Source organism: Acinonyx jubatus, chromosome C2, assembly GCF_027475565.1.
Source record: "Acinonyx jubatus isolate Ajub_Pintada_27869175 chromosome C2, VMU_Ajub_asm_v1.0, whole genome shotgun sequence".
Taxonomy (NCBI): domain Eukaryota; kingdom Metazoa; phylum Chordata; class Mammalia; order Carnivora; family Felidae; genus Acinonyx; species Acinonyx jubatus.
In genome coordinates this window covers 111,301,048-111,327,435 of record NC_069384.1, presented here as the reverse complement: position 1 = coordinate 111,327,435, position 26,388 = coordinate 111,301,048, and the positions used below count along the sequence as shown (strand labels likewise).

General features: G+C 40.4%; 2 protein-coding genes across 11 annotated transcripts in view; one reads left to right on the top strand and one right to left on the bottom strand.

Moving 5' to 3' along the window:
• P2RY14 (purinergic receptor P2Y14) overlaps positions 1-24,862 on the bottom strand; it is a 56,188-nt gene extending 31,326 nt beyond the window's left edge. For 2 of the 4 annotated variants that reach the window (XM_053221305.1, XM_015072501.3), the window contains exons 1-2: positions 23,976-24,629; positions 7,809-7,880 (exon numbers count right to left, since the gene is read on the bottom strand). The gene's annotated coding sequence lies outside the window, so the exon portion shown is untranslated. Of the gene's footprint in view, positions 1-7,808; positions 7,881-17,093; positions 19,666-23,975 lie in introns of those variants that run through there. The other 2 variants (XR_008297930.1, XM_053221306.1) reach the window with 2 other exon arrangements.
• MED12L (mediator complex subunit 12L) overlaps positions 1-26,388 on the top strand; it is a 334,106-nt gene that overhangs the window by 158,117 nt on the left and 149,601 nt on the right. The gene's annotated exons all lie outside the window — the stretch shown is intronic.

The following is a 26,388-nucleotide window of genomic DNA, read 5'->3' as shown; positions in this document are numbered from 1 at the left end:
AAGGCTCTTGGTTTTACTCATTTAAAAATATAGAGAATCCTTTAGAACATAAAAGCCAGCTGTGGTTTGGCTTGTGGAGCTGAAGAGACTGTTGGGCAACCAAGTTCATGTAAGAATACACAATCTGAGGGAGAATCTAACAGATGACTGACGGGGTGCAGGAGGAAGACAGTGACCCTTATTTGTTGGTAAAAATAGTATTAGGGGGAATATCATAGTATGTCATACTAATTGGTAACCCTCATGTAATAGTGTGACTTAAATATCTACTTAAACTTTTGTTTGAAAGGGGAGGGTGTCTAGATAACGAGCATCTACTAGAGAGAAGGTCCATGGTGGTTTCATAATGCATCGCAGAAGGATGTGGGTGTGAATGAATGCTCAGTGGCTGGTTATCTCTGCCACCAGTGCCTTTCACAAACGTCTGCAACTGAACACAGCCCCTTTTCCTGCAACCTTCTAGTCCTTCCCTAGGGATCTCAGACAGTGTGTCACTGCCAACCCTTGACATGAAAACAGTGGCTATCTTTGGCTAGAGTTTCATGCAGGATAAAATAAGGTAGAAATTACTGCAGATTTGTCCAGCATGGAGATAGTTAATCTGTGATTCTTTGTAGTTTCCCACCTAATAAGTTAGAGAACTTTGGATACACCAGGGAGCTTTGCCTCTGATCTGCCAGGGGACCTTCTAGTTCTGTAATCTTTCTCCATCTGGAGGAAAATGGTCTAGTGTTACCTACCTTATTAAAGTTGTCAGCAGGGTTAATTGAAGTGATGTATATATATATTTTATATTTTACTGTAGTCCCCAGCCAAAATAGGTGGTCAGTACGTGGCAGGGGCTTTTACTAATAGAATCGTAGCCTGTTACCTTACAATTTTCTTGAAAATGTACTGTCATTGAATATATGGTAGATATAGATAGAGTGCTATGCTTTTTGCACCTTTAATAAGTGCTGGGTTTTTTTAAAAATGTTTTTTGCTTATTTGGTGGGGGGGGGGGGGGGGAGAGGGAGGGAGGGAGAATGAGTGGAGGAGGGGCAGAGAGAGAGGGAGACACAGAATCCAAAGCAGACTCCAGGCTCTGAGCTGTCAGCACAGAGCCTGAACTGGGACTTGAACTCACAAACGACAAGAACATGACCTGAGCCGAAGTCGGACACTCCCCAACTGAGCCACCCAGGCATCCTTGTAAATGTTGATTTCTAAGGAAAGATTCATATTTGAGAGTAGGTCTTTGTCTCAATAACCATGGTTATGGGAAAGCTCTCTAAGAAGACATGGCCATACATAACCCTGGGAAAAGGATTGCCGAATTAGAAACATATTCTCAGGAGGACATAATATGCAGGAGCCTAGCGAACTCACACCTTTAAAGACCGTCACAGCTGATAGAGTGCTTCCTGAGTGGTTTCGTCTGTGCCCTCGCTTCCCTGAACCCCGTGGCGAGGAAGTTGGGTGTCTCCTTTCCTACCCTCACCTCACCCAGTCTATTTTTTTCTTAACTGAAGTTTACTTGACATATGATGTTACATAGTTGCAGGTGTACAACATAGTGATTCCACAATTCTTTACGTTGCCCAGTGTTTCCCATGTTAAGTGTTGTCACTGTCACCATCTGTACCAGTAACACTGTTATTACAGCATTGTTGACTGTTTTCCCTATGCTGTACTTTTCATCTCTGTGACTTATTTTATAGCTGCAAGTTCGTATCTCTTAATCCTCTTTATCTCCCTCTTCTTCACTGTTGTCAACTCCAGAAATTTTTAGGGCTCCACTGTTTTTAATTAATGTGGACAAAAGTGTGGTCCCAAAGCCTCTCCGTTGCCATGGATCTCATCAGATTGCTGTCCTACAGGAGAGACTAAAGCTTGTTATGCTAATGGAATTATTTAGCACTGTCTTGATGAGTTTCTCTTTCCGTGGTTAAATAATAGCAGAGGCAGGGAACATTTATTTTTGCTTAGGTAAGGAAAACAAAAGCTCCTATGAATGAGCGTTTTGTAATTATTTTGTTAGTTCAGCTGTGTGGTTTTATTCCATTCTGGCTTTTTTGGCAAGTGACTTAGAGGTGTTTTGTTTGTTTGTTTTTATTTTTTTTATTTTTTTTTTTAAATGGGCCATAGGAGGGGCGCCTGCGTGGCTCAGTTGGTTAAGCGTCCGACTTCGGCTCAGGTCATGATCTCACGGTTCGTGAGTTTGAGCCCCGCATCTGGCTCTGTGCTGACAGCTCAGAGCCTGGAGCCTGCTTCAGATTCTGTGTCTCCCTCTCTCTCTGCCCCTCCCCTGTTCATGCTCTGTCTCTCTCTGTCTCAAAAATAAATAAAACATTAAAAAAATTAAAATAAATAAATAAATAAATGGGCCATAGGGGAAAAAGTAATGTTTGAATTTGTTAAATGATTTCTTGCCATTTGTAAAACCAGATATTGCGTATCACTCCACATAGGAAATCCGTGCTGTTTGCCAGGAGTTAGGATGCTTAATGTTCTATTGGAGGCGCTTAGTTTCAAAAAAATAAAATAAGAAAGCTGCATGTGATATAGATGCTTCTGAACTTCAAAATAAATGGTGTGGTTTTAAAAAGAAAATGGTTATGACAGACTGTAGACCTTTTTGATCTGTTTCCTCAGAATGTGGAGTGGTTTCTAAGTGACCTTGCCTGGAAGGCATGCTTATGTAGCTGCTTTCTCTGTAGCTCTTATTCCACAGCTTCTGTTTAATGCTCTTTCCACTGTGTGCCACTTGCAATGTTGTATTTAGTTTAAATATTTATAGGATCTTGCCACTGTATATTTTTCCTTTAGGCAATTGAAACATTTGTTGACCTGTAGTCCTAGAAATGTGAGAGGCGGCATATCTGATTGGGGAGACTGGGATAGATGGCCTTAGAGACGGACTAGCTGTGGAGCCTTGAGCACATTACTAAAGCTGTCTGGGCCTCAGAAGTCTCTTCCTTGGAATGATGTATACAAAAGCAGTAATAATATTTACTTCAAAATAGTATTGTGTGCCTGGCACACAGAACAGTGAATTAATGTTCCCTTCCATAAGTATTATTTCCTTGATGGAGAATTAAAAAAAAAAAATCTTGAAGGAGACTTGCATGTGGGGGTTTCTTGTTATCTCTAAAAGGTAATGATTGCTTGGAAAAAACACGATTTTGAAATTGAGCTTAACTGTAGTATTTATGGGTCTGTGTCTTACCATAATATTCCTCTGTCCTGTCCATGCTGTTCTAAGTGTCATTTGGACCATTTGGCACAGATGCGATTTATGCAAACCTTTAAATGCCATGTTTCTTCTCCATGCTACAGCATTCGAATGGTAACTAACATTTGCTGCTTCCTTTTCCACCTTCCCCCTCTAATTTGCTTTAAGCATTTTGTACTCAGCATAAGAATCAATTTGTTTTGGGGGTGCCTGGGTGACTCATTCAGTTAAGCGTCTGACTTCAGCTTGGGTCATGATCTCACAGTTCATGGGTTTGAGCCCCATGTCGAGCTCTTTGCTGACAGCTCAGAGCCTGGAGCCTGCTTCAGATTCTGTGTCTCCTCTCTCTCTGCCTCTTCCCCACTCGTGCTCTGTCTCTCTGTCTCAGAAATATATATATATATATATATGTATATATATATATGTATATATATATGAATGAATCAATTTGTTTTGGCCTCAAGTTCAGTTTTTTTGACATGAAGCATCTATAAAATAGTGAAGATGCAGACCCAGTATCCATACAATTCCAATCTGTGGGTCTGTGGTGCACCGAGGCATTTATAGACCGACTTTTGGGAGTCATCATTCAGACGCCCAAATAAGAGCTCTTATACTACTTAAGGCACCTGCAATGGATCACGAAGACCTGGAAGCTATGTGGTAGCTGGCTCAGAGGTATGGTCAAATACTCGAGAGCCTCACAATAATTACTTACAATGAAATGTCACGACTTTCTTTAATTCTGTTGCTTGGCTTTGCTGTCATAAAAATGTGTTCCATTAAGTGCGCTGCTTATAAAGCAGATGAAGAGAATTTCTTGTTGTCTTCCTGAAGGGGGAACACAAGATTGATTAGTGAAGTGTGGTCCAGGATTGGCCCTGGGTTAAATTCCAAGGTGCACCTTACAGCAAGGAATGGGAGTTTTCATTTTCTAAGCTGCTGCTTTTAGAGTGACTGGCAAATCTCCAGAGCTGTGACACATCCTGAGGCCCTTGGGGGATTTTTTTATTTCTACCTTTGTTCACTTTCGACCTAGCATCCAAAACTGATGTGCTTGGGTCCTTTCACAGAGTCCTGTGGGGCAAGGACCACGTCTGCCTACTGCGTGGTAGAGAAGGTGTGCTCTGGGGTTAGATGTGTCCGTGCCATTCTTCCCCTCTGCCACCTCCCCGACAGGGTCGCTGTGTTAGTTAGGTGAGGTTGTGCACATGCAATGCAAACAGTTTGTGCCACAAAGTATAGCTAACAAATTCTAGTACTATTTTTATTGATCTCTCCAAGTTAACATTGTTGTATTCTCAACCCCACTCCTCGTTAGTAGGCATATTTTAGAAACAGACACGAGCATTGTTAATTCCGCGGGCATCCGAGTGTGTTCTGGAGTTGCATTATCATTTAGAGAGTGTGCAGATAGGACCTGAACACTTCATGTCAGTGGTAAGGTTTGGCTGTGGGGGAACGGTGAACAAAAGCAGGCAGAGAGTGAGGATAGGGATGGTACTGTGATAGTAGGCTTTTTACTCCTATCCTCTACGGCTCAGTTCACGCGACAGTTTTTTTTCTTTCTTCCTTTTCAAGTAGGCTCCACGCCCAATTGCATGCTCCACCGATTGAGCCAGCCAGGTGCCTCTCATTGCCTCAGGTGTGTGTGTGTGTGTGTGTGTGTGTGTGTGTGTGTGTGTGTGTGTGTGTATTTTGAGAGAGAGCGCATGTGCACGAGCTGGGGAGGGACACAGAGAGAGGGACAGAGAGAGAATCCCAAGTGGTTTCCATCTCACAAACTGTGAGATTGTGACCTCAGCTGAGGTCAGGGGTCTGATGCTTAACCGACTGAGCCACCAAGGTGTCCCATTGCCTCAGTTTTTTTCTTTTTAATTTTTTTTTCTTTTTTTTTTTCCAACGTTTTTATTTATTTTTGGGACAGAGAGAGACAGAGCATGAACGGGGGAGGGGCAGAGACAGAGGGAGACACAGAATCGGAAACAGGCTCCAGGCTCTGAGCCATCAGCCCAGAGCCCGACGCGGGGCTCGAACTCACGGACCGCGAGATCGTGACCTGGCTGAAGTCGGACGCTTAACCGACTGCGCCACCCAGGCGCCCCTTTAATTTTTTTTTTAATGTTTATTCACTTTCTGAGAGACAGACACAGAGTGTGAATAGGAGAGGGACAGAGAGAGAGGGAGACAGAGAATTCAAAGTAAGCTCCAGGCTCTGAACTGACAGCACAGAGCCCGACACGGGGCTTGAACTCAAACCATGAGGTCATAACCAGAGCCGAAGTGGGACACTTAACCCATTGAGCCACCCAGGCACCCCTCACATCCCCCCCTGCATTGCCTCAGTTTTAATGAGCATATTGGGTTACCTAAAATCCACGTCTCTTTAAAATTTTCAGTCTTTCTCTCTCTTGGTGGGGGTGGGGTGGGGTGGTGGTGTGGTTCCTGTAGTGTTTTTTTAAAATGTTTGTCCAGACCCTGGTTCTAGCAATATGTTCTAAAATCGTGTATGTGTGTGTACTTCTTTGTTTTGTGTTGAACAGCAGACTGCAGTATTTGAAATCTTAAATAGAGCTAATGGATAAGTAGATGGAAGTGTGTCTTTGAAGATGGGTAGGAGTTAGCCTCCCTGTTCAGTCTCTACCTTGTTCTCCCACAATATATCTATGATTCTCTGTGGTTACGGGATACAGTTTGAAAACCATACCATTCTGGAAGATGTGTTTGTTCTACAGTCATTCTGTCCCACAAGTTGCAACCACGGGCTGCATAGATAATTCAGTAACTAAAAACCAGTGAACTGAGATCAGTGCTCTTGCTAACGTACTGTGATCATCTGGCTTGCTTTCACAAATAGGCACTCCTTTTGAACTGTGGTGTGTTTTTCTTACCTTCAAGATTTGTGGAGAAACTTTCTGACCTGAAGTACATTGCCTCTGGTACTTTTGAAGAGATTTCATTTACCAAAGACTTAGCCAAAACAGATTGGGATAGAGTCAGCTTAGAATTTATTATTTAAGTTGGGACACTTTTGACAGTTGAACACAATGTTAATTAAACTTACATTAGGCCTGCAGGAATGATCTGGATCTGCCCTAGACAATCGGTACCTATGTTTACCCTAAGATAGACACACTCTGCACAGACAAAATAGAAATTTTGAATACCCCGTTTTCTGAAAGCTCGGGACTTATCTGAAATCTTAAAACGTGCCTCAAGAAAAATGGCCTTTACATTGTCCCTCCTTGAGGTGCTGTGATAGGAATGGCATCTGCTATGAGTCAATTTATTGAGCATCTTCGAGGTATAAATACTCAGTTAGTCCTTACCAGGATTCTTGACCAACCTTTGAAAAGAGCAAATTGCTTTTCCAAACAAACATTTAAAGAGTCTTTGCTTATAGTTTAGGCTCTGTGTTTTCTCTGTTCTAATAGTGATTTCTTCATGAATCTGACAGAGGTAATTCATCTTGTTTTCTCCCTTCCGTAGTCCCTATATTATATTTTAATTCCAAATTATTTGGAATCCAATCTCTTTTTTGTTGCGATAAATATTTCATATTTCTGTGCACTCTCAAAGAGGACCTTGGCATTTTCTATTTTTTGGCTAACCATAGCATTCAACCGACCATCAATGGATTCTCACTGTACTGATGGATACGCTGGGGAGGTCATTCGCAAGGGTGTGGTGGCTGAGTAGGAATGTGTTTCAGTTGTAAAAAGAATGAGGGCTATTCAGATTTAATGGACACGGTGTTTGAACATGGAGAAAGGAGCCAAAAGGTCATCTTATCCAGCCTGGGGAAGTTACTTATAAAGGAGTTGATATTACCAGAAGATAAAATGAACTTCTGTTCACCTCTGATTTCCTCCTTTACCTAGCTCTACTAATATCTTTTTAAAACTAGTTTTTAAATGACTAAGTACAACTCAATATTGACCAGCTTTATTCCCTGATGGTCACTTTCCTGAGTATGTAGGCTTTAGGACCTAATCTTAAAAAAGTAATAAACTCCTCATTTGTGTTAAGTGACTGTAAGCATTTTTCCCTATTCAGAATACCATCTATGCTGTGGTTGTACTCACACTAAATTATACTCAAAGCTAGGGCATCTGTAGCATACTCAACCTTGACCTTTATCCTGAGGGTAACACATGTATGATGTGTTCATCATCTGCTGCTGTTCATCTCTACAGACTGAGTTCTGTGAAATTATGTGTCTGGCCCCTTTCATTCTGTGTGTTGCAGGTCAAGCATGGCCTGGTGGTCTCTGTATTTAATGGTTGCATGACATTGGCTTTGATTTATGGGAAGCATCTTGATCATCAGAGCCATGTTTGTTTATACATTTAATTCTGAAAGAGGGGAGAGGTGGAATTCTAAACTACATTATACTGTTTCTTCTCATTTGAAAATGCATATGTATGAAAAAGAAAACAAAAAACAAATTGATGGAGGTTGTAGTGTGGGTGGAAATATATGGGCAGTCACTGTTTTATACCAATATCCAAAGCTAGTTTATAACCTACCTATTTGGAAATAAGGAATTTGATAAATATTTGCCCAGTTGAATAAAATGATAGGCATAGCTTACCTAGAGATGTGAGAAGGGATGGTTGGTGATGAGGAAGCCAAACCGAAGGGCCACTACTTGGTAGGCAACTCACTGGTAAATAATGGAGAAGTAGCCGTTAGTTTTCTTACATTCTGTTAAGGAGGTTGGTTGCTTCCTGTTGGGATAAAGCCAAAATGCCCACAAGAATTCCTTCCATCACTGGTTCTTAAATAATTCCTTAAATCACTGGTTTGATTGCTGGACATGGACCAGCAGCATTGGCATTGTCTGAGGACTTGATAGAAATGCACATTCTCAGGAATGACCCCAGATTCCCACCCCTGAAACAAGGTCTGTGGGTGAGCTCAGGGATACATGTTCTGGCAGGTGTGTTAAAGTTTGAGGGTCACTAGTAAACCAACAATTTGTATCATCTTTAGGTTGTGAAGTCCTTTCATAGTTTGTTGAAAGCCACAATGTACAATACATTTTATATATTAGTGGGAGATTGGGGAACCCCTGATTAAATACTCTGATATAAACTATTTTAATTAAAAAAATTTTTTTAATTTATTTTTGAGAGAGAGAGAGAGAGAAAGAGAGAGAGAGAGAGAGTGTGTGTGTGTGTGTGTGTGTGTGTGTGTGTGTGAGCGAGTGAGCAGGGGAGGGACATAGAGAGAGGGAGACACAGAATCCGAAGCATGCTCCAGGATCTGAGCTGTCAGCACAGAGCCCTGTGCGGGGCTCGAACCCACAGACTGCAAGATATTGACCTGAACCGAAGTCGGACGCTTAACCGACTGAGCCGCCCAGGTGCCCATAAGTATTTTAATTTTCAGACTGTATCCTGCTAGAATTCGTAGATTCTAAGTCACACACCAGTTTTTGTTTTGTGTTTTTAAAATTTGATAATAATTTGTCTGCAGTAGGATGTGTAGCTGTGGTCCGTGGTTTGCCACCAATTTTCTTCATGGAAAGGTCACACCCTGAAATTTCCAGACATTATTGCTGGGCTCTGCAGGGTGGTCCTGACACCTGCTTGCTCAACTGTAGACTTGATGGGGTAGAGGCTCTTTTTGTTGCACCTAGCCAGGCGCGTAGGAAGGGAATTTAGTGAAGACTTAATCTTCAAGTTGTTTGCTTTAAGCAGTTTAAGTAAAGAAGACTTATTAAGGCATGCATAGGAAAATTAGAAAATGTAGAAAAGTGGAAAAAGGAAAAGAAAGATCATTGAGAAATTTATCCTTGGGTAACCATTTTCTTGTAAATGGTAAAATAAGGAAAAGAAGGGTCACAAGAAGTAAGTTTATATCTCCTGCTTAATGTGCTATGGTAATAGTAGTAGCAATATCATTATTAGCAAAACCTAACATTGAGTTTTTAGAATATGCCAGATACTCTTCTAAATTCATTTTCTGTATTAACTTATTAAAATCTAATAACTAATGTATGAAGGAAGTTCCGTAAATGTACCCCAATAAAACAAGGACAGTAAGGCACAGAGTGGTTAAGCATCATACCCAAGTACACACAGCTGGTAAGGATGTAAGTTGCAGCAGGGGGTGCTTTAGTTCTTGGTCTTAAACGTGTCCCTTCTACTGCTCCTCTAGGATGATGGGAAAACACATGCTGTCACTTGCTGTCATTACTGCTGTGTGGTGGTGGCAGCGGAGAGGAGACTCGTGTAAATGGGTTGAGGGTGAGGAGTAGGGCATTTTTGCTGGGTCAGGTGGGCACAGAGGTGGATCAACAACTTGTGGGCATGTATAGTTCCTATGATTTTAGGACTGTCCAGCACCTGTTAGTGACCCGGCTAATCACCAGCTCCACCTGGAAATACCTCCCATTCCACTGGCATCAACATGTAGAGCTGCTAAAAGAATGCCTGCTGATTGGGACCTTCCCGGCTTGCCTTGAAGTGATGGGCATCTGTTTAATTTTAAACATTACATTTTCTGTGCTGTGAACATACGCAAACAGCTTGAACTTGAAGGAAATGTATGACCTGGCCTTCACAATTTGCTACTATGGTGGGACTGACAGAATCATTATTGGTCACTGAGCCTTTATTATATTTTATTTAAAGTTTATTTATTTTGAGAGAGAGAGAGACACAGAGAGACACCGAGACACTGGGGAGGAGCAGAGAGATAGGGAGAGAGAATCCCAAGCAGCCTCCTTGCTGTCAGCACAGAGCTGGATGTAGGGCTCAATCCCCATGAAGCACGAGATCATGACCTGGGCCAGAATCAAGAGGTGCTTAACTGACTGAGTTACCCAGTGACCCTGGTCACTGAGCCTTTAAATAATACTTGCTTATAAAGTTGCCTTGTACTTAGATCTTGAGTTTAATGCCAGATTGGGTCATAATGACTTTTCAAAATGTCACGAGCTTTGCATGTGAGATCATTTATTTAATTTTCCTTAAAATTATTTCCCAGAACAGTAAGTGGAAATTTTTTCTTGTTACATGAACGTAAAGAATCTAAGAGTGAATTGATTGACTATATCCAGGGAACAAGGACTGATCTCTAAGAGATAAATTAGAGGCTAAGATTGTGAACTGCAAAGTTGAAATTCCTGGATTCAAATCTGGCTTCCCCCACTTACCAGCTGTGAATGGCTAAAATACTTTAATTCATTTATTAAATGGGACTTACTCTCTGTATCCCATAGGATTGTTGTAAGAATTCACTGAGCATTAGTGCAGTGCCTAATGTGTGGAAAGTACTTAATAAATGTTAGTAATTGTTAAATACTAGGAAGGCAGGTAACCATGGGCAAAAGTTGAGATCTCTTCCTACTGTTCCCAACCCCTACTGACCCAGTGTATCTAGGTGACTTCCCAATGTCGCTTTTTAACGCTGAATATTTTTCTGTCAAGTAGTTGTAAACCAGAAGGCAAGAATCATGTTTAACCATTTCCCTGTTGATGGATGTTTGGATTATTTCATATTTTCCTCATCATTATAAACATCTCATACCTTATTTCCTCACTCCCTCGTACTTTCCCATTAAAACTTTGAAGGTTGTGTTTGATGTTGGTCTTTAGTTCCACTGCTATAATTGTTTTCATTATTCTGCTGACACTTGTTTGGTGGGGTATCAGGAAGGGTTTGGGCTCGTTGGGTGTAGCGTTAAATCATTATTGGGCATTATTGGGCATACTGTGCTATGTTTTAAAGAATCGAGTCTTTCCATGAGGGCAGGAGGGGTGTGTTTTAGCAGAGAAGAAAGAGGAAGCTGTCTAAGCACTCTTACTGAAAACTTCTTTGCCTGCCCAGTCTTTCAGAAATTCAAACCTGAACTCATTAGTTGGTATGTAATTGTATAAAGTGCTCATATGCCAGTATGGAGAATGTTCTCATTTATATTCGATAGAATGCCTTTTCCCTGAAATTGTTCTTCTTCAAATTGAGGTTTAATTTTGTTTAATGTTTATTTATTTTTGAGAGGGAGGGAGAGCACGAGGGGAGGGGGAGGGGAAGAGAGAGGGAGACTCAGAATCTGAAGCAGGGTCCAGGCTCTGAGCTCTCAGTACAGAGCCAGACGCAGGGCTCAAACCCACGAACCCTGAGATCATGACCTGTGCTGAAGTAGGATGCTTAACTGACTGAGCCACTCAGGTGCCCCTAGTTTATATGTTTAAAAACTTGTCTAGTTCATAATCACAAGATCATTGCCGTCTGCGAGAAGGAGTCTGGGCAGTGGTTTCAAACTTCTTCCCGGCTGGCTTCTGGGCAGGCACAACAGCTTTCCAGAGGTGTGTTTTAGACAGTCTGAGGGAGTCTCTTCCCTTCAGCCTCCTGAAGACCATTTCTGGTTCTGTGTCTGATGTAAAAGTGTTTTAAGATTTTGTTTGAATAGAACTTCTTCCTGACAAATGACAATCCTGACAACTCTGATTTAGAGGGGTCTCTGATTTCTTCTCTTTCCAGGGACTAATGGGAGGGACTGGAACAGGGCCTTGTGACTCTGAGAATTGAAGGTGGCAGGCAAAGACTAGGGCATTCTGTCCTGGATGAGTATGACTAGTTCTGGTCCAAGGGGACATTTGATTGTTGTCTGTGCCCTGAACTTAGTTACAGAGTTCCAGAGCCCCTGCTGTAGGTTCTTGGCAATGTACACAGGTGCCTTTGGCTTTGTTGCCATCGTACTTTGCTCATTTCCAGTTCCTCCTTGCTCCTTGGTGCTTCTGTGTGCGTGGCTATGGAAACTTCATGCTGATGGCTGCTCCTGGCACAGTGAGTTTGGGGGAGGCTCATCTGATTCCTGTTAAATGAGGAGATTTTTCTTCACATCCTCAATTTTTGAGGCATTCAGAGGCCTCTGTTAAAATGAGAATATGAACTTGATCAAAGTTAAAATGCAAACAGATTTGTTGAATATTTGAAACTTAATGCTGAATGTGTCCAGAAATCCCAAGTAGAAGAAACCTTTAGGCTTATATTCATAGTACCAGCCCAAATGTAAAGCTGTTTGTTGTTGAGTGAATGTTGAGTGAATGAACTTAACATTAAATAACGGTTTACCTAAAGGCATATAAACCTTCTGATTTACCCTTCTAACTGAATGTTGTTGAAAGAATAGACTCAGATAACAGATGTCAGCCTCTCAGCATGATATTTCACCTAACATCTTTTGGAGTGTTCACTGAGTTCACAATGACACTTTTCCTTTAAGAATGTCACCCAACAGAAAGAATCCTGAACTCTATTACCCTATGCCCATGGCCACAGTTCCAGAGATGATTGTGTAGCTGGTGGAAAGACCCGCAGAAATGTGAAGCTGAACCAGTGACATTAGTGAAAGACAAAGATGTGAATTATAATGTTGTATTTGCAAAAAGTAAAGTCTCTCTGCCAAAACAAAACAAGCAGGAATGAAACAGCTCAAGGACAAAAACAGATTAGAGGAAGAAAGTATGGCCTAGAGCATTTCCAGCTTCTGGTTTTAGTACAACCTAAGATCTCTGATCCAAAGGCATTTTAGTATCTCATCAATAAATTCACTGGTCTGCAGGGCCCCTGGGTCGCTCAGTTGATTAAGCATCCGACTTGGGTTCAGGTTATGATCTCGCTGTTTGAGCCCCACATCAGGCTCTGTGCTGACAGCTCAGAGCTTGGAGCCTACTTCAGATTCTGTGTCTGCTTCTCTTGCTCATGCTCTGTCTCTGTCTCTCAACAATAAATAAGTGTTAAAAAGAACTAAAATAATAAATAAATTCACTGGTCTAAAACACAGCAAACAACCCCCCCCCCCCCGCAAACACAGTTTGCCTAGACTTTAGACATTATGAAAATTATATTTGCACAAAAGCACTTGTATAATAGTATAGTCCTTTTTTTGGCGTGTTGCGTTTTTTGACTTTCACATTAGTCTTAGCTATTTTTTCTTTGAATAATCTTTTCTAGCATTTTGAAGATTTTAAGTAAATGAAGGAGTGTATGAGTAAGTGATATGAACGAATCAGTGTCAAGGAACTCTAGCCGTAGGAGAAAAGCTTTGAGATTTGGTGGCTTGTGACTGGGAAAAATAAAACGTGTGCGCAGGGGCATTTGGCTGCTTGTTAAGAAGACAGTCAAGAGTGAGAAGAAAAATTGCTGTAGCCATTCTATGAAAGAAAAGCTACCTCTTCCTAGGGAGGGACTGGTGTGCTCGGTCCTCGTATGCCATCGGATCCTGTAACTTGTATAAACTCCTTCCTGATGTGAAGTCCGTGCAGTCTCTCATGGGGTGCCTTCAGTGTGATTTGAAATGGGTGTTCAGGAGAACTAGGATTTACTTCATAGCTAGCATTAGTGAATTCTGTCAGTGCTGTAAAGTCCTAGAGAACTTTTCAAATTAAATTTTGGGAGCTCATTCTAGAGCGTATTTCCTGAATGGTAGAGTTTCTTAAATTCTTTAAACGAAAAGTTTATTTTGACTGTTATTGGAACCATTAACTAAACACTTCATGGACTATATGGCTTAAGACAATATTCCTTACTGGGAGTTTATTTTTTGCTGCTTTTATTCTTTCTGACTTAAGCCTTTAGAAAAAGTTATACATTGAATAAGGCATAAAAGTAATGGAGTTCCATTAAGGGAATGGTGATAATGGAAATACTTGATGAGAAAAAGGAATTTAAATGCATAACTTAACCACATTAAAGTGGCTAGCCATGAAAACTCCTTTTTCTCTTCAAAAAGAAACAATGCCAGGTTCATATGGTACTTTCTTCTATTTTGCCCTAAATTCTAAGCAACTATTGTTGATAGTTTCTCTAACAAATTTTTTTTCAATGTTTATTTTTGAGAGAAAGAGAGAGAGAGAGAGAGAGAGAGAGAGAGAGAATGCAGGCTTGTGAGTGGGCTAGGGGAAAAGAGAGAGGGGGAGAGAGGATCTGAAGCAGGCTCTGCACTCACAGCACAGGTTCTGATGCAGGGCTCAAACTCACAAACTGAGATCATGACCTGAACAGAAGTTAGATGCTTAACCAACTGAACCACACAGGTGCCCCTTGTTGATAGTTTGGAGCAATATTAGCTTGTGAATCTTGGGTAGTCATTAAACATAGAGGGACGTGCAAGCTACAAATAAATAAATTCTCGTTTAGCTGTGAATAGTTTTCCTGTGGCAGTTCCTCACTTGAGGAAACAAATGTCAGCTGGGTAATAAGAAATAAGACTTGCTAAACAGTGAGTGCATTTTAGCTCAGTATCATCAAGGAAGCAGCTGGCAACATACAACTCTTCAGAACAGTCTCTTCATTTTTTAGTATATGGAGTATTTTTACCAACTTCATTGCTAAGTACTCAGAAAATGTTCTATGATCCTAGTTAATTTGTTAATTTCTCCAAGCCCTAATAAGTGGAAAAAAGTATTTTTACTCTTCCCAATCTTGTGCTTTCTTAGTAAAATCTCAAGAAAATAACTTGAAATGCTTTATATTAGATGCCTTAGGTAATAATCTTTGAGTAGCAGGAATAATTCTATTTATGCTTTGACTTGACATGTTTTTTAGAAGAAATATTACTAAAACATTTTAAAAGTCCTCTAAATCTTATAAAATAATCATATGTTTAAGGCTATAGAAACAATGTCCCCAGAGAGTAATCTTTTTGAGTAATCATTTATTACTCATTTTAGAAGTCAGTTTAAAATGGAGCTGCTAAGAGTCACTTGACTGATGAAGCCTAATTCATTAAAGAGAATTTCGTCTATACTAATGAGATGGCAATTGATCTAATGCCTATTCAAAGAGGAAGAAACTATTGTGAGCAAACTGTCCTCTGTTTCTTTGTGCTGGGTTAAACTGTTGTTCATTAAAAAAATGCAAACTTTGGATTATCCCTATCCTAGTGAAAAGCTTATCATAAGGCAGGGCCAGACCATCACTTTCAAATGGAGACTTATGTGTCCATTTGGATCACATTTGTGACTTTATTCCTGTGAGTAGATTTTTCCATCCAGGATATACCGTAGGCTAAGCATAGGCCTCTTCAACAGGCTTTGTCTTAACCCATGGGGGCATTTGTAAATGAGCAACAGTGTTTATAGATCATTTCTTCTCTGCGAGATCTATTACCAGATGAAATAAGGAGTCAAATAAACAATTCAAGATGGATTATATACCTAAATGTAAAACAAACCATAAAGCTTCTAGAAGAAAATATAGAGTATGTTCACAACCTTGGGTAGGCAGTAATTTATTGGGATACAAAACGCACTAACCATAAAATGAAAAGTTAATTGTACCTTTTTAAAATTGAAAACTTCCATTTTTCATTTGATACCATTAAGAAAATGAAAGGCAAGCCACAGATTGGGAGGAAAAATACACAATACACACTTCTATTAAATGACTCAGGCTATTTAAAGAATTTTTGTAACTCAATAAAAAAAAAATGGCCAAAAGACATGAAGAAACAATTCACTAAAGAAGATGTTTGACCAAGTAACAGATGAAAAGGTGCTCAGCATCTTGAGTTAATAGGGAAATGCAAATTAGAATGGTGAGATACTTCACACCCATTAAAATGGCAAAACAAAACCAAAAAAATTAAAACAACCCCCCCCCCAAAAAAAACCCCAAAACACCAATATTGACAATACTAACTGTACACAAGGAAATAGAACAATTTTTAGTTGGAGCATAAAGTAGAAAATCTACTTTGGAAAGCAGTTTGGTAACTTTTAATCAAGTTAAACATACAGCTAATGAGCTAGTAATTTAATTCCTTGGCTATTCACCTAAGAGAAATGAAAGCATATGTCCATAAAAAGCCCTTTACTAGAGTATTCATAGCAACCCTATTCATAACAAACAAAAATTAGGAATGACTCAAATGTTCATCAGCAGATTAAAACAAGTAAAGAAATTGTGGTATACTTACAGAATACCACTTAGTAATCAAGAAGAATGATAGATGCCAACACTGTGATCCCAACAATAAATCTCAAAATGTTAAATTGAGCAAAAGAATTCAACACAAAAGGTGTATGTACTGTGTGATTATGTTTCAATGAAATTCTACTACAGGTAGAACTAAGTTCTAGTGACAGAAATCAGGTAAGTGGACACGTAGGAGTGGAAAGAAGTATAAGGGAGCTTTCAAGTATAATAATTGGGGTGGTGTTTACTTGGGGTCAAAATTCATTGAACTTACATTTCAAATCTTTCTATTTTATTGTATGTAGTTTACACTCCAACCTAAATTAAGTGGGGAAAAAATCGATGGTGTAAAACTGGCCCTGTAGAGCAGTAAGGATGTTGAAAGCGTATTGTAAACTATGTGTAAATGGTGTAGGATGTTGGAAAGATGGTGGGGAATATGCATCACACGAGCTCTCAGAAAAAGGCAGGTCAAACAGGAAAGGCTTTCTGGGCAAGAAATGGTTTATGTTGTGTTTTGAAGATGGAAATTGAGAAATGTCAGAGATTGGCCATTGAAGGGAAAATAATTCCAAATAGGATCAAGATCTCAGGTCAAGGGATCAAGACAAGGATAAAGGAAGACATGCTTTTAGAGGTCAGTAAAAATATTAATTGAATTTGTTTCTCTACTCAGTGTATCATTTCCCACTCCTCTGTTGGTATGTCATTTTCCTTTTTCAAGATTCGGCCTAATTTTGTTTCTTCAGTCCACTGGATGCTTCAGCACACAGTGTTCTTTCCTTTTTCTGAGCTCCTATTATAACTGCACAGTGTAGCACATAATTTTTCCTAGATTGTAGCCTATATGTTCAGTGGGTATCTTCTCAAAATTATTTCTTGAGGGAAGGTAGTTTTTCTTCCAATGCTCCAAGTGAAAGGCTGAATCCACAATAAAATGCTGGTTAAGATACTTTGGATGGAGGTTTGATAGATGTGCAGGAGAGGACATCTGGTGGAACGTAGCTTTGCTACATCTATATATATGAGTGTTAATGGCTATCCTTTTTGATTGTCACCTATATACCAGACATTATGATAACTGTTACAATAGTTATTTTTAGGTAGGCATTTTTCTGTTTTTACAGATGCATAAACTGAGCAGACAGAGGTTTTGACAAGCTAGAATTTCAAGTATCTCTCTTTGGCTTCCACTGTTCTTGTGGTCATCAAACTACTGTACTGTGTTACTGAGAAATAAGGTGATGGTGATGACATCAGTAAACATTGATTGTACTCTTATGTCATGCCAGTCATTCTTTGGATACTTTATGCATATTCATTTAATTTCCATGATCAGTGAGGAAACTCATAGAATCACTGAATGAATAACTTTATCAAGGTGATATCAGATTAAGTGGTGTGGTGTCAGGATTTGAAACCACATAGTCTGATTCCAGAATGCATGATCTTTGCTCTTTACTGTTATGCTATATACCTTGGCTTTGTAGACTTGAGGACTTAGGATTTAGTGAAAGTCGTCTTTTAGTGAAAGCATAGTGTGTACCTTTTCTTAGGTAGGGTAGGAATGGATTTAGATAAAAACTAGTGAGGCAGAATGTTGTTTCTATGGAACAGTTACTTTGTTCAGATCCTCCTTATTGCCGTCAATCCACTGAACATTTGTGGGGAAACTTCACTGTGCTATTTCCTTGTAAGGCTAAGACACACTCCGTTCTTTCGAAGGCTTAAGAGTCTAGGTCTAGGTCTCGGTTTTTTATTTTGTTATTTTACTCCCATGGCTTCTCAAGAATTTAAAAATTCTCATAGTATTTGAAGTAAAGTAAGAAACTGGACATGACTGGCAGTATGCTACAGTTCTGGTTTTTGAAGGAAAATTAGCAGACCCATCCCCAGACAAAATAGTCTGGCCACAACCCCAAAAGATTAGGCAGTAGGGGTACATTAAGTATTTTAATTTAAAGTAATGTATATTTAAAGGAGATCTCCTTTTCTAACACTGATTCTGACTTTGTTCCCTTTTTTTGTTAACAAACTACCTGTCTCCATGGCACTAGTAATAAGGGCTGCTGCTGTATGACTCTTCATAGATTCAGTGATAACAAGACAGCTAACTTTCAATTTTAGGTTTTCTTTTCTGTGTTTTTCCCCCTAAGTTTATTTGTTTATTTTGAGAGAGAGAGAAAGAGTGCATGCATGAGCTGTGGAAGGGCAGAGAGAGAGGGAGACAGAGAATCTTAAGCAGGCTCCGCACTGTCAGCATGGAGCCTAATGCAGGGCTCGACTTCATGAACAATGAGATCATGACCTGAGCTGAAACCAAGAGTCTGACACTTAACTGACTGAGCCACCCAGGTGCCCCTAGATTTTCTTTTAATTTCAGTATACCCTTTCTCTTCCCGTTTTTCACTTCTGTAAAAATGGTGCGTGCAGAGATATTTATAGTAGGGGAAGAGACAGTGAGATCCTTATGCAGAAACATAGGTAGGCAGTTTCAGGGCCAGGAAAAAGAGAATATTAAATGTTAAGGCCAATTCCTACAATATTTAACTGAAATTTGTATTGTTTTCCATATCCTGTGTTTGTCATCAGTATATGTAGGGCATCAGCTTATAACAGGGTTAGGACATGGATTTGGATCAAGTCCATAAATATTGGTTGGCTTCTGATGAGATTAGGTGCCCTTCAGATCTCTATAAAGAAAATTAAAATATAATCTATATAATCTATTACATCAAATAAATATAAACAAATAAAATTAAATAAATAAAATATAATCTATTCCATTACAATATGTTCAAAGATTGTTGTAACATTGAAGATGTCAAGGCTTGTCTTGGTGCCCATTAAAATGTAAGCTCCATGAGGTCAGGGAGTCTGCTGTAGGGCAGCTCCTGAGCATCATCTAGAATCATGGTGGGCACATGGTATGCAATGAGTCTTTACTGAATTAATGAATGACTGAAATATGTCCAGAATGGGAAGAAGATTTCATTTACCCTCTGTATCGGGATGGAAACATTCCTTATTTAGAGGAAGCCTTCTATGAGCTTATCTACCAAACCATTGACCCTAGCGCCGAACTCACTGGGAAGATCCTATAAGCAATGGGTGAGTCTTGCTTTCCAGCCAGGTATCTTTCCCACAGCAAAGGAGAACTTGACATATTGCAAGTCTGCTTGGTGTAAATTGTTGCTATAGTATAGTGACTATATGAAAATCAGTGCGTGTGATCCTGAAAAATTGAGAATCAGATTTTCTGTCCCAGTGACTACACCAAAGTACACAGTCTCCTTTGGGCCAAGTCTGAGCTGCCAAATAGCTGATGGTTTTTCTCTGACATCTTGAGTTCGACAACAGATGTTACGTAATTCAGTAGAAGCCACCGTCCCTGTATGTTTATTTTCTTATCTGAGAGATGAAGGGTCAGAACATGATATCCGAGGCCTTTGATGCTTTTCAGAAACAACAGAAGGAAGACTTCAGAGTTGAATAAAAACCCAGCAATTTAATTCAGGCTGTGTCAAGACAGAGCATTTCAAAGGAGTCAAAAATTGATCAGATCCAAAAGTATATAACCAACATTTAACTTTGCCTTTAAAAGAACAGGTGGATTGGGAAGCTTTGTGGTAAACTTAGTTTTTCTGGGAATTAATATAGTTATTATTATGATAAAAATAAGGCTAGTAAATTACCTACTAGGTTTGTACTTTTTTCTTCTACCAACTAGCACCCTAGAAAACTCCCCGTGGAGGAGCCAGAAGATTTAATTAAAAGAATTTTAAAGACCTGATGGAGGGAACTTAATCCCATATGATACTCAGGAAGCTGAGAATTTTATATAGTTTGTTAGTGGATAATTTTGGGGGAAAGATAGGATCCTTGCCCCCTAGACTTTTATGAGGCAATGCATTTTTCAACATTCAGGGACTTTCTGGGTTTAGTACCAGAATGTGGCAGCAGACTTGAAGCTAATTTGACATCCCAAGTAGTAAATAGAGCCCATCCTTTATAGTATCCACTCTAAAATGTGAGGACGATCATATAATTTACTGTCCAAACCAGGTCACTTAAGTAGGAAGTGTCCACTTAGGTAGTACAAAATTGTACTATTTACAATCAAGCCCAACCCTGTCCCAGGATGTATGGTCATTTTACCCAGTGGAATTCAAAATTGTGCAGCAAAATCACCTAGATGGCTTGTGAAAACACAGATTGCTAAGCTTCACTCCCAAAGTTTCATAATTCAGTAGTTCTGGGGTAAAAAATTTGCATATCTAACAAGTTCCCTGGTGATGTTGATGCATCTTGTCTTGGGACACTTTAAGAACAACTGTTCTACCTAATAGAGCTTGGCACTCTTGCACTGATGGTGTAATTTTCATTTGAAAGAAACTCTCCTTATTGTTCAGTCATCTTCTATTAGGCAGTCTTATGCAAGTGCAGATACCCATGAGGAAGGTGGCAGAGTAAGCTCATATTGGCATCAGCCTGTCATCTCTGGACTGGTCTGTTATTGGTATGCCAGAGACTGACCATGCTGGCAGGTTGAGACAGCTAACTTTCAAGGAAATGCGGAAACTGAATGAAATAAATGTGACTTATGGTTTCTTACCATAAAGGCATTGGCCTAGGAAGCTTCAACACCTAAATTCACTCTGAAGGCAACAATATTCCTCTGTCCACACTTGACTTCAGAAGCATCTTAGACCTAGTGGCAAATAACCTTGACTGTTTTTTTCTTCCTTCTCTCCTCCCTCTCTCCTTCCTTCCTCCCTCCCATGCCCTCTTCTTCTGTTTTCCAGTGGTCTTATATATAATTACATATACATTTACCTTGAGGTCTTTATGATAGTGAAAACAAAATGATGTCAGCCCATATTTACTCAATGCTTCCTGTCTTACTGTGTTAAAGACTTGACATACATGATCTATTTGAGTCCTATAGCAGTTTTGTACTGATGTTATCAGCTTTACATCAGGGAATGGGACTCAGGGAGCTTGGTGGCCTGGCCTCCTAGAAGGTAGTTACTTAGTAACTGGCTACTTAGTGTATGGATTCGTTGTTTTTTCCTTGTGGAAAGTCTTTTTGTTTTGTTTTAATTAATTTATTTACTTTTTAAATTTTATTTTTTTGATTTACATCCAAATTAGTTAGCATACAGTGCAACAATGATTTCAGGAGTAGATTCTGTAATGTCCCTTACCCATTTAGCCCATCGCCCCTCCCATGCATTAGCTGTTTTAATGTGGCACCCCCCACCTTGAGTCTTCTGCCTTTGAGAGACTTTTTTTTTTTCCTTAGTGTTTTTTTAAATGTTTATTTTTATTTTTGAGAGAGAGAGAGCGCGCTAGTGGGAGAGGGGCAGAGAAAGAGGGAGACAGAGGACCCAAAGCCAGCTCTGTGCTGAGAGCAGAGAGCCCAATGCGGGATTTGAACTCATGAGATCATGACCTGAACCGAAGTCAGACACTCAACCGACTGAGATACCCAGGTGCCCCAGGAGAGACTTTAATTTCTATTGCCGCCTTTCCCCCAACCCAACTGTTGTACTCTATTTAAAGATGTCAGAGATAGGGGCGCCTGGGTGGCTCAGTTGGTTGAGCGTCCAACTTTGGCTCGGGTCGTGATCTCGCAGTTAGTGAGTTCAAGTCCCACATCGGGCTCTGTGCTGACAGCTCAGGGCCTGGAGCCTGCTTCTGATTCTGTATGTCCCTCTCTCTCTGCCCACCCCTGCTCTGTTTCTCTCTCTCTCTCTCTCTCTCTCTCTGTCAAAAATAAATAAACATTAAAAACAAATTTAAAGAAAGATGTCAGAGATAGTTTTATGTTTTAATATAACTTCCCCCCTAATATGTGTGCCTGATACTAGGTCGAACATTGTTATAGCCAGAGAATTATAAATACTATCCTCCAGGGGTACCTGAGTAGCTCAGTTGATTGAGCAACTGACTTCAGCTCAGGTAGTGATGTTTGTGATCTCATGATTTTATGATCTTGTGATCAGTTTGTGAGTTTGAGCCCCACATGGAGCTCCCTGCTGTATGTGGTCAGCTCCCTGCTTCAGGTCCTCTTCAGATCCTCTGTTCCCTCCTTTTTCTCTGTCCTTCTCTTGCTTGTGCTCTCTCTCAAGAAATAAACATTTAAAAAATTAATTAAAAAAATACTATCCTACAAATGCATAGTTGAGGATGAAAGCAGTCCAAGAGGATTTTAGGACCTGCTGATTGGTGATTGGGTAGGGTGCGGTGGAAGGGGAGGGAGCAGGTGTAGCAGTGGTAAGTTTGGACTGATTGAAACCCTGTGGCCTTTGGGAGCTGCCATGAATGGAATACCAGTGCCTTGCATGTGCTCAAGGGCTCAGGCTCATGGTGAGATCAGCTGGATGGTCTTCGTCAGGGTAGTGAATGCTCTTTACATGCTTCTTCAAGTGTGAGGTGGACACTATAATATCTCAGTCAATGGCAATTCTTTCCCCACACCCTGCCCACTTCCCCTTATTGGGTCTTCATGCTTTGAGTATCTCATTTGTGCCCTCATTTCTTCCTTAGCACACTATAATGGATGCTATAACTTAGTTTATGTGTATGTTACCAGTTGTGTATGTGTGTGCATACGATTATTGTGTATTTATGGATTTTATTGGAGTATAAAATTTGTAGGCTCAAAAATGATGAAAGTATATTATTCTGATATTTTATGGTGAGTATATTATGTTTTCTTGTTTTTTTTATAACTTATCAATGATATTTAAGTTTTGTAGTGCTAAAATTGTTTTCAAGTCTGTTTTTCTTAAGAAGAATATGTGAACTACAATGTGTGTGTGTTTTTTTAAACCAGTGTGATTTTTGATTGATTTTCTCCATAGGATTAGGTGTACTTTACCAAAAAAATTATTTCTGGGGGTACCTACGTGGATCAGTCAGTTGAGCATTGAACTCTTGATTTTGACTCAGGTTGTGATCTCCGGGTTTGTGGGATCCAGCCCTACATCGGGCTCCACGCTGACAGCGTGGAGCTTGCTTGGAATTCTGTTTCCCTCTCTCCCTGCCCTTCCCCTGCTTTCTCTCTCTCTTCATGAAAAGAAATAAAAACTTAAAATATTTCTGGACTAGATGGATTGCATGAGATTGGTTGAATACGATCACATTGTAGAATTGCCCTCTGTGTAATTTAAATTCAGAATGTTTAAAATATTTGAAATAATTTAGCTGATTAGTCATAAAACATAGTAAGTAGCATATTAACTCATTTTTTTTGCTATGCATAGGTGTTTTTGTAGCTTATAACTCTTTAAAGGCAAATAAATATCTTACTAGATATTAGTAGGGTTACGTTATGCCAACACCAGCAAAGACACAGGCTTTTACCTTTATGAGTATATGCCCATACAGGTAATAACTGTGTTATCTGTGGACTCATGCAAGTACAAACAAACATTCACACTGACTTATATGTGTAGTAATAATAGATTGTATAGTTCTTAGAGGCAATTTTGATATACATTTACAATCTTTAAAAATGTTTGTCCTGCATAAATACCTTTTAGGCACCCTCCTTGATGTGTCTTCTTCACAGAATAACCCAAATTGGAAATCCTAAGTAGTCATCAATGATAAAATTTCAGATTTGGATCCCAGACTCAGTATGAGCAAATATAATCCCATAGCAACCAATTACAGTGCTCAAACAAAAAGTGACTTACTAAGAATGGGGAATCATCTAGTGTTACCGGGCATTCTTGCCACCCAGCGCACAGATCATTTCTGTTCTCATAACACCACTCATACGCGCTCACGTTATCTCACAGAAAATCTGTTTCCTTACCTGTCTGCAGCCCTTGGACTGTGAGTCAAACAGCATTCATTTCAGAATATGTCTCAATATACACTCCAGAGAAAGTCTGTTACACGCAGAGTTCTTGCTCATCTTGAAGAACAGATGAGAATCAGGAACTTGACAGAAACCACAAAATAATGGGTCTCCTGTCACAGCTGAATTGGTCAGTCAGAATTTACTCACTGCTGCCAGGAAATGGAAACAGAAGAGAGATGTTTGGATCTCTGTGGGTGTCAGGCTGGCCTTTGTGCTACTTCTTTTCCTTCAGTGATCCAAAGTAACCCTGGCTTCCACCACCCCCCACCCCTTGAAATTTTCTACTTTTTTCAACATCACCACATCATTTGGCGAGTGAAGAGCTAGACAACAATCTAAATAGATTTTCTTCTTAATCTTTGCCAGATCAACTTGTGGTAGTCCATGGTGGCAGCTGTGGTGGGTAAGACATGGTTCTGTCTGAAATACACTGGTAGGAGGAACTTGGCGACAGCCGCCCAGTGTAACTAGCTGCTCACAAATAGGTGGTGATTGGGGTGACCTGGAAATGCAGAATCAGCATTTGAGTAAATAAGCATTTTGACATCAGTGGCCACATGTGTTAGATAAGAGGTGCTGCCGTTGTCACTTGTTCTCCACATTAATTTTTCCATATTTGAGCATTACTGACAGATCAGGAGTAGTACTTCAGGTAAACACATCGCTTGTTGACGGTTTGCTTGGCTTGTGCTGTTTGGAAGGCGAGAGGCAGGACCCACTTCCTATTTTTAGTTCAAGTTACCTGGTATAATTTGTCATGTCCTGAAGAGAGCTCCAGTACCTTTCCTATTGAACTAGAGTGTGCAGTTAGATTGAGAAGCACTCAGTGTTTGGGTGCAAAGCCCTTATCAAAGTGTGACTCAGTACCGGATAAGAAAGAAAGAAAACCATGACCTCTAATGTCCTTTATAAGACGCCTGAATACCAGGTGTGTTCACTCAGGTTGTTCTATTGCCAAATTATGGGCTCATGGTTTCGTTTATAAAGTTCAGTTTGCTTAAAAAACGTATAGATTAGCCGTCACAATAAATGTTAACACTTGTTTATATGCCTCTGATAAACCAGGTGCTGTTCTAGATACTTCGTATGCACTATGTGGTAAGCAGTGTCCCAGACCCTGGAGATGGAGTTGTGACTCAGACCCAGGTCTCTTCCCTCATGACGCACGGTTTCTTTTCTTATTTTGTGCCTCACAAACGATTGGTCCTTCATACTCTCAGCAGAGGCCCCAGGGGACCCACACATGGTTTAGGGAGACTGCCCACTATGGTCTGCGTGAGGGATCCATTCTTCTGTGCCGGTCGGGGCCTGTGCAGTGCTTGCTGCTGCCTGGACTACTGGGGCTAAGAACACCTGTGTGCGTGTAGGCTCCAGGCTCGTTGGCTTCAGCTGCAACGAGCTGTGGTGGGTAAATACATGGAGGTAGGGACTAGCCTTCAGAGCCTGGTTATTATTACCAGGCGCACTACAGAGCCCTTTGGATGTAAACATGACGCTGATTAAATGGATGATTTGGCACTAATAGTCTCTTAGCTGCAGCTCTGAAGACTTCCCTGATTTATAGCTGGAGGCACTGTTTATTCTCGCAGTCCCAGAAGCACCCATTAATTGTCCCCTTGCTCTCTTATGCTGCTTGTAATCGCCATGGAGTGCACTACATACCTGTTACTGAGGGTGACTGGGAGGAAATGTAGTTAAATTCACTGGACCTGCTTGTTTTCCTCCCAGTACCAGGTCTTGCAAAGTCCAAGGCCAAGGAGATAGCCCTATATAGGTGGTCATGTGATGGCTGGTAGTCTAGATAAGTGAGGTAGATGGTGTGTAAGACCCAGAGGGATGAAGAAATGATGAAGTAGGGAGCTCGTGGCCCACCCATGGGGTCAGCTGCCATGGCTGGAGCTTGTCAGGGTCCAGTGTTGCCTCATCTGTGGATGAGCCAGTGCTGAGTGTATGGCCTGTTCTAAATGTGTTTTATGTGTTCCAACTTGCTGAGTTCTCACAACTCTGTGAGCTGGGTGGGTTCCATTCCTATCCCCTCCCCCGCCTTTTTTCTTAATAGATGAGGAAACAGGCACAGCAATCCTAAGTAAGTTTCCACAGTTCTTCCAGCTGGGATTTGGACTCCGGCAGAGCAGTTCTTGGATCTTGTGCTCTTGACTGTACTTTTAGGTCTCCCCTGATTTTGCACGTTGTTATCTAAATCAAAGACTTTTCAGATTAATGTAAGTCTAAAAAAAACCTGACTTGTGGGAAGCCCGTTTGTGGCATTTGTCTATACTTGTATTGGCAGGTAGCAGGGCAAGATGGCATGGAGAGGACAGCTGGGGACTCAAGTGGAACATTCATTGCCAAAGACTGGATCAAA